Source organism: Macaca fascicularis, chromosome 4, assembly GCF_037993035.2.
Source record: "Macaca fascicularis isolate 582-1 chromosome 4, T2T-MFA8v1.1".
Classification (NCBI taxonomy): Eukaryota; Metazoa; Chordata; class Mammalia; order Primates; family Cercopithecidae; genus Macaca; species Macaca fascicularis.
Window position 1 is genome coordinate 88,160,048 of NC_088378.1, and position 8,782 is coordinate 88,168,829.

The window sequence follows — 8,782 nt, forward strand, 5'->3', positions numbered from 1 at the left end:
AATTTCTGTTGTTTAAGCCACAACAACAGTATTTTGTCATGGCAACCCAAACTGACTAAGAAGCATTGCATTTGCCAGCATGAGGATGCTTTCTGAATGTCAAGTGGTTATTGACTTTTAGTCTACCGGAATGCATTATCATGAACATAAACTACTGCCGCTTACCACTTATATGTCATCATGTCAGTGCTGGAGCTGAGTCTAATTACAAAATGCCAGTGGCAAAGAGACACCAACTGTTACTGTTTAAGAGAGTAGTTATACTACTAGACAGCAGAACTAGGCACAAATGAAAAAGAAGCCTTTAATGTTAGCTCAGAGATTAGGAAGCCTCACATCTTCCTGTGTAAGGGCCATGCTTTTACAATTTGGATATATCACAAACTTTCTGTTTATGATAACCTTTACTTATTACCATCTATACAGAGCTCAAGATGTTTTTGCTTGATATGTATGTCTAGTTGAACAAGTATAAACCCGAAAAGCACTCTAATGCTTATGATTTGAGCTGCAATAGCAGACTCTATAGCAATGCCTTCTTTGAAAGTGTGGTGTAGAGAACCTTCAGGATGTTCAGACTGAATGACTCAATGAATCCCAGGTTGGTTCAATGGCTTGAATCAGGTATGAGGGCATGTGTAGGAGAGAAACTGCTTGAGTTATCTAAGCCATTCCTAAGCCAGGAACATAAATTATCAGCCCCACCTTTTGGGGAGAGTCACATTATCTCATAAATTATGGTGACTGTGCTATATACACAGAATCAGGGGATGTCTGCATGAAAGTAATGACTAGAAGCTACTTTTGAAGACTTGTAAGAACAGTAATTTTTCCTCAAGTGCAAGTTCCCTTTATATGAAATTCTGGTATACTTAACCTCATTTCTATTCGTGTTTTGGTAAGCATGAAAATTTTATTTCTAAAATAGGTTACTATTTTGGGGGGCAATTAAGAAAAGAGTGCTGGTGTGGTGGCTCAGGCCTATAATCCCAGCACTTTGGGAGGTCAAGACAGGCAGATGACTTGAGCCCAGGAGCTCGAGACCAGCTTGGGCAACATGGCAAAATCCTGTCTCTACAAAAAAATACAAAATTTAGCCGGGCATGTTGGCACATGCCTGTAGTCCCAGCTACTCAGGAGACTGAGGCAGGAGGATCACTTGAGCCCAGGGTGGTTGAGGGTTCAGTGAGCCATAATTGCACCACTGCACTCCAAACCGAGTGACAGATGGAGATGGAGTCTCAAAATAAATAAATAAATAAATAGTCTGGGCACAGGGGCTCACACCTGTAATCTCAGCACTTTGGGAGGCCGAGGCAAGCAGATCACTTGGAGTCAGGAGCTTGAGACCAGCCTGGCCAACGTAGTGAAACCCCGTCTCTACTAAAAGTATAAAAATTAGCAGGGAGTTGTGGTGTATGCCTGTAATTCCTGCTGCTTGGGAGGCTGGGGCAGGAGAATGGCTTGAACTTGGGAGGCAGAGGTTGCAGTGAGCCGATATCATGCCATTGCACTCCAGCATGGGGGACAAGAGTGAAACTCCATCTCAAAAATTAATTAATTAATTAATTAATTAATTACATTTAATTAAAAATAAAAAGAGAATTAGAAATAGAAAATAGGAAAATGATAAAAATATTGATGGCATATTACGAGAACAAAAATTTAGAAATTAAGCTAGAGAAAGAAAGATGAAAACAAATCCAGCTATGGGAATCACCCTGCTACATCTGTTAGAAACAAGGAACTGAGACACCTCTGAAAGGGCAGGTGAACTGGGGGCTGCTTCTAGGCCTATGGTGGGATTCTGGGGGCCAATAGTAAACAGTATTGGGTCACAAACGCAGAAAAGCTTTAAATATTTGAATGAAGAAGAAGGCACACAAAAAGAATAACTTTTAGGATGTCTATTAACCTATAGAAAAGTTAAACAAGTTTACCAGCATTTCCTTGAAACTACAAGGACAGCAGATTCTAAAAAGTTTCTCATAATCTGGAAACGTAAATGTAAATTAATTTATGGTGCTCATCATTATCCATTTGAAATGTTTTAAAATCCAGCTTTAACCTCAGCCCCTATCTAATAGATCAAATGCACAGTGAAAGGAAGACTGTATTTGACAGACGTTTTTACATCTGTTCAGTTTCACTATATATGGATATAAGATATATATACATAAAATATATATATGATATATATATAAAAGTTAGACAAGTTTACCTAAACATATTGATACAAAGTGGGATAAACATTATAAATGATCTCAATTTCAGACAGGATTTACTGCTAAATGAGTCCAGGTCAGGACAGGTTTTGCTGCCAAGTGAGTTATGAATGCATTTTCAGTTTTAGGAGAGTTTTAGACTTCAGATGTAGAATCGTGGGATTGCAAACCTATATTACTTTTTTTTTAAATGCCAAAACTCAGTTTTGGCTAAGAATTATAGAGTTGTGCCAAGTAATACTTTTTCAACTATAATTGAGGTCATACAATCTGTTTTGCACAAAGTATAGAGTACAAAGGAACAGTTATGGTATCTTCGAAAGGAGTTATGTAGACATTCCCCCAGAGTAACTCTAGGCACAGAACCATTGGGACAATCTTGTCTTGTGAAGCTGGTCATAGGAACATACTCAAAATTTCCACAACTTTTTCAAGTGTCCTTGTTTTTGACAAAGTAGAAGAAGTAAGTAATCCTATTTAGCACACACTTTTGGTCCCACAGATTGTCAGGAGATCAGAGTAGTTCAATTATGGGATGTTTAGCCTATTCATTCCAGGATACTAACTCACTCCATCAAACTCCAGTTTGCTCCTGAACAGTTAACAGCGTGTTCTGCTCAGGTTTCATAACGAAGTGTGTGTGTGTGTGTGTGTGTGCATGCACGCGAGCGTGTGTATCTGTTTACCAGTAGCATTCTCTCAATTTCTCTCTCTCTTTCAGTATTGCTCCCTTTCTCTCAATGTCTCTCAATATCTCTTTCTCAATCTATCTCTCTTTCTCAACAATTTCCCAATTTTGCTGCTAGAAAAAAGGTTGCATTGGCTATTACCAAGCGTCAGACTAGGAACAGGTATGCTTTTGACTATTTCGCCCTTTATTAGTTCGAAAATTGCAACTCAGCCTGCAATTATTTTAGCACAAACCAAATCAAAAGAAACATAAACACTGATACCAAACCACGGCATCCTAGATATACAAAGCAGAAGCATTTCAGAAAAAATCAATAGACTGAACAAAACAGAGAAACAGAAAATAATAAATACAGGGAATGTGAGGAAAAATGGATGACAGCCTCCTAGAGTAACTGAATATTGGCTCATAACAGAAAATAAAGATGGAAAAGCAGTGTGAGACCAGGCATGAACTGATGTGCATGGGCTAAAATGCTCCCATTGCTAATCTTTGTCACCTCTGTGATAAATGGAGGGGGAATAATATTTTTTTATAGCAATAGCTAATGTACATACGGCAGTTTTTATGTGCCGGATATTATCCGGGTATTTTATATAAATTAGCTTATTTACTTCCTACAGCAACCTTATGAAGAGGGTACTACTACTACTCTCATTTTATAGGCGAAGGGACTAAAGCACAGAGTAGTTCAGTAAACCAGCCCAAATTTTGCAGAGCTAGGAAAGCATGGAGGTGGAATTTAAGCCCAGATAGCTTCTTCTGTCTTCACTGTTAAAAACCATCATATTCCAGTGACAAAATAAGTATGGGGACCAACTAGAGAAAGAGTCATTGTAGAACTAGATTGGAGCGGAAGTGAGAATGTCTAGTGGATTTTTTTTTTTTTTTTAAGATGGAGTCTTGCTCTGTTGCCCAGGCTGGAGTGCAGTGGCACCATCTTGGCTCACTGCAACATCCACCTCCCAGGTTCCAGTGATTCTCCCACCTCAGCCTCCCAGGTAGCTGGGATTACAGGCACGTGCACCACGCTTGGCTAATTTTTGTATTTTTAGTAGAGATGGGGTTTCACCATGTTGGCCAGCCTGGTCTTGAACTCCTGGTCTCAAGTGATCCACCCGCCTCGGCCTCCCAAAGTGCTGGGATTTCACGCACAAGCCACTGCGCCTGGTCCCTTTTGATGAAAGATGGAGGTTGATATTCTTGCCTGCTGAGTTTAGAGCTCAGAGACTGTTAAATCTGGAGTTGTGGCAGCCACTTGCTATCACATGGACACTTTGCCTGCTACCACCACAATAGAAGAAAAAGTCAGGGTGTGGAGAGAGGCCAAACTCTGAAAATAAGACTTGAGCCTTGAATCCAGTCATGTCCAAACTCTCTCTCTTACTCAAGGTTTTAGTTGTGTGAGGCAATAGATTCTCTTTAACAAACCTCATTTGTATCGGGTTCTTTGTCATTAAAAAATGTACTAGCAAATACAGAGTAAGAGTTTGGAAGAGAAATAAGGTTGGTTTCAACAACTCATGCTTGAGGTTGTCAGTAAAACAATAACTGGAGATGTTCCATAGATACTTGGGAATATAAACTAAATGAAAGGTCACATGCAGAGATGCCTGTTCAGAGACTCCTTCAGCAGTTAGAGTTGATTATAAAGAGACTAATTGAACAATGAGTGTGAGTTAACTCTACAACTCAGGTGGTTGTACAGTTGAGTGGAAAATCAAAGACGGAGCTCCAGGGAAGTGGTGTTCTTAATATTTTCAAAATACATGTGCCCGGTCAATAAAATTTTTAAGAAAATTTTCCAATGTAGGCTTAAGTGGTTGCAAAGTGTATACTTTTCTGCATATTCTGACATTTTAAAGTAAAATGGTTATATCACTCTTTTAAATATATCATATGAATTCCAAAAGCTGTACCAATTTAATATTTATCATAAACCATTAAAAAATACATGCACAAACTCTTCTTTAACATAGAAATGCACATTGTCAGCTTTTTTCTTGAACTCATTTCAATTATATTTCCCTAAAGTATTTTACCCTAAAGTAATATATTTTAATGCTTAGAAATATTTAATAAATCATTTTATACTTCTCTCTATAAAAAATATGTATAAAAACTGAACCTAAGGCACTTTTATTTTCTGTGATTACAGGGCTGTATGCTAAAAATGCTTTTCTAGATTGAGGTATTAAAATGATTTTCAGTACCAACATACCAAAACAAGGTATATATGTTACGATTTGGTAACTAATTATTAATGTAAACCATTTTGGAAATGCATGTGGAAATAGCTGTTAGTTATATCATTGCCACCTCTATGCCACCTGCGGTGGTAATAATGATAATAGGAATAATAATAGTAGTAGTTAACATATATTGAATTTTATTATGTGCCAGGCATTGTCTAAATCCTTTTCCTTTTAGTTTACTTACTCTTCGCAGCAACACTATGATGTGGCGACTCTTACTACCCACATTTTAAGTTTGTCTCTGGATTACTATTACTTACGATTACTTATCACTAGAAGAAAATGGGATTTTTAGTATCGATTCTACTTTTTAATTTTAATGATGTACAATCTGAGAAATCTTTACTCCCATAAGTAACTAATGGGAATAGAAGGTTTTATTGTGGCAGTATTACTCAATATTTAAAACTTCGTTCAAGTTACATGCTAAAAAATTGTATTTTTATTTTATTTATTGTTTAGTTTTAATTTTTTAATTTTTATTTTTTTTGAGACAGGGTCTCACTCTATTACTCAGGCTGTGGTGCAGTGGCACAATCACAGCTCACTGCAGTCTCAAACTCTCAGGCTCAAGCGATACTCCCACCTCAGCTTCCTGAATAGCTGGGACTCAAGGTACCTGCCACCATGCCCGGCTAATTTTTATTTTATTTTTTTTTAGAGATCAGGGTTTCACCATGCTGCCCAAGCTTGTCTCAGACTCCTGGGCCCAAGCAATCTGTCCACCTCGGCCTCCCAGAGTGTTGGGATTATAGGCGTGAGCCACTGAACCAGGCCACATTTTTATTTTAAATTATCTCATTGACAACACAATTAGGTGCTCCTTCAATTCTGTTGAAATCGTGGAATTAGAAACTACCTAACTTGCAAGTATATTTGTTGCTCGGTTAGAGTAATTTCATTTCTGGGAAGTCTCCCAAAGAGGCTTCACTAAGAGTTATCAGATGATTATTAGTTACTCTTACTCTTTCACTTGGAGGCATCTCAATATACACAGAAAATGCTAGGAAAATCTAAAAGTTGTTAGTTCACCTTTGCAAATATAATATTTCACCTGATACGTGATTTATTTATTTTAAAAAAATTCTTGGAGCTTCAAGATTAGTTCATTCAATGTATGGATAACGTCCAACGTGTAAAATAATTGGCCAAACCCTCGTTTTGTCAAACTAATAAGCCAAATCATACTTTCTTTTTTCTTTTTTTTTTTTTTTTTTTTTTTTTTTTGAGAATGGGTATCGCTGTGTTGCCCAGGCTGGAATGAAGTGGTGCGATCACAATTCACTGTAGCCTTATCTCTCAGGCTCAAGCGATCCTCCCATCTCAGCCTTCTGAGTAGCTGGGACTACATTTATTCATTCATTCATTCATTCATTCATTCATTCATTCATTCATTTTAGAAATGTTGCCTAGACTGGTCTTGAACTCCTGGACTGAAGCAATCCTTCCACCTCAGCCTCCCAAAGTGCTGGATTACAGGTATGAGTCACTGTGTGGAGATTCACGCTTACTTTCCATCAGAATAAAAAAAAAAAAGACTTCATTTTTGAGTTAATATACATCCCAATCATTATAATCTTCCTTCCCAATTCTAAGGCTAAGATAAATATTTAGGTAAGTCGTGAAGCTTTGGCAGGAGTTTGTTACAGAATGAAATAAGGGACTGCCACTTGTCTGAGTCTCTTTTGTTTTCCTTCGAGAAGAATCTATTGTCAGGGATAATGCATTTTGTGATCATGTGTAGAAGTTGGAAGAGATGAGGTTGTTGACCGAAACTGCCATGATTTTTGCTGCGCTACCCAAGCATACGTCTATGGTTCACTATGAATAGAAATAGATTGGCCGCCTGCAGCTTCCCAGTCCCAGGACCGGGGGATGCGCACCTCTGCTCCGGCTCGGGTCAGGCCGTGGCGGAGGGACTGGCCGGTCCCTTCCTCCGCGCCGGCCCCAGCCCCGCGGCTGCCGCCGCGCTCCGAGCCCGCATTCCCGAGCTGCCGCTGTAGTCGCTCACTCGGCGCCTCTCTCCCGGACGCCCTCTCCTCGGGACGATGGCGCGCGGCGGCCGCCGCCTGGGGCTCGTCCTGGGGCTGCTGCTGGTGCTGCTGCTGGCCCGCGGGCGCTGCGGGCCAATCCCACCGTGCGCAAGGAGCGCGTGGTGCGGCCCGACTCGGAGCTGGGCGAGCGGCCTCTAGGGGACAACCAGAGCTTCCAGTACGGCCAGGAGGCCTTCCTGGGCAAGGAGGACTCCAAGACCTTGGACCAGCTCACCCCGGACAAGAGCAAGGAGAGGCTGGGGAAGATTGTTGATCGAATCGACAATGATGGAGACGGTTTTGTCACTACTGAGGAGCTGAAAACCTGGATCAAACGGATGCAGAAAAGACACATCTTCGATAATGTCGCCAAAGTCTGGCAGGATTATGATAGGGACAAGGATGACAAAATTTCCTAGGAAGAATACAAACAAGCCACCTATGGTTACTACCTAGGAAACCCCGCGGAGTTTCATGATTCTTCAGATCATCACACCTTTAAAAAGATGCTGCCACGTGACAAGAGAAGATTCAAAGCTGCAGACCTTGATGGTGCCCTGACAGCCACTCGGGAGGAGTTCACTGCCTTTCTGCATCCTGAAGAGTTTGAGCATATGAAGGAAATTGTGGTTTTGAAAACCCTGGAGGACATCGACAAGAACAGGGATGGGTTTGTGGATCAGGATGAATATATTGCGGGTATGTTTTCCCATGAGGTGAATGACCCTGAGCCAGACTGGGTTTTATCAGAACGGGAGCAATTTAACAAATTCTGAGATCGAACAAGGACCGGAAGTTGGACAAAGACGAGATTCGTCACTGGATCCTCCCTCAAGATTATGATCACGCACAGGCTGAGGCCAGGCATCTGGTATATGAGTCAGACAAAAACAAGGATGAGAGGCTAAAGAGGAAATATTGGAGAACTGGAACATGTTTGTTGGAAGCCAAGCTACCAATTATGGGGGAAGATCTCACAAAGAATCATCATGAGCTTTGATAGACACCAGAATATGGCAGACTGTCATAGGCGTTGTTATTGTCTTGGATGGTTGCTTCAATTGTCTAATTTACAGCAGTTGTGTTCCTACAAAAAGCAAGTTTATACCTCAGATTGGGGTATAAAAATTGTTTTTCACTCAGTATTTACTGGAACATGGACATCACTATTCTTTCAGTAAGATTTCTCCCAAAACACTTGAAAACCTTGGTAAATTACAGTTCTCTCTGGGGATATATTCGTACAACACGACTTTTTAAAAGTTTTTTTTCCCCCCCCCAGCTGGGCGCCCTGGCTCAAGCCTGTAATCCCAGCACTTTAGGAGGCCAAGGCGGGCAGATCACGAGGTTAGGAGTTCAAGACCAGCCTGGCCAACATAGTGAAACCCCGTCTCTACTAAAAAAATACAAAAAAAAAAAAAAAAAAAAAAAAAGCCAGGCTTGGTGGCAGGCACCTGTAGTCCCAGCTACTTGGGAAGCTAAGGCAGGAGAATCTCTTGAACCTGGGAGTCAGAGATTGCAGTGATCCAAGATCGCACCACTGCACTCCAGCCTGGGTTTTCACTGTGTTTTCACTCT

The 8,782-nt window shown here is 40.5% G+C and overlaps 1 pseudogene; it reads left to right on the top strand.

The window, feature by feature from the left end:
• The first annotated feature begins 7,219 nt into the window (after positions 1-7,219).
• On the top strand, positions 7,220-8,522 carry LOC102137992 (reticulocalbin-1 pseudogene; annotated as a pseudogene).
• Positions 8,523-8,782: the final 260 nt, after the last annotated feature.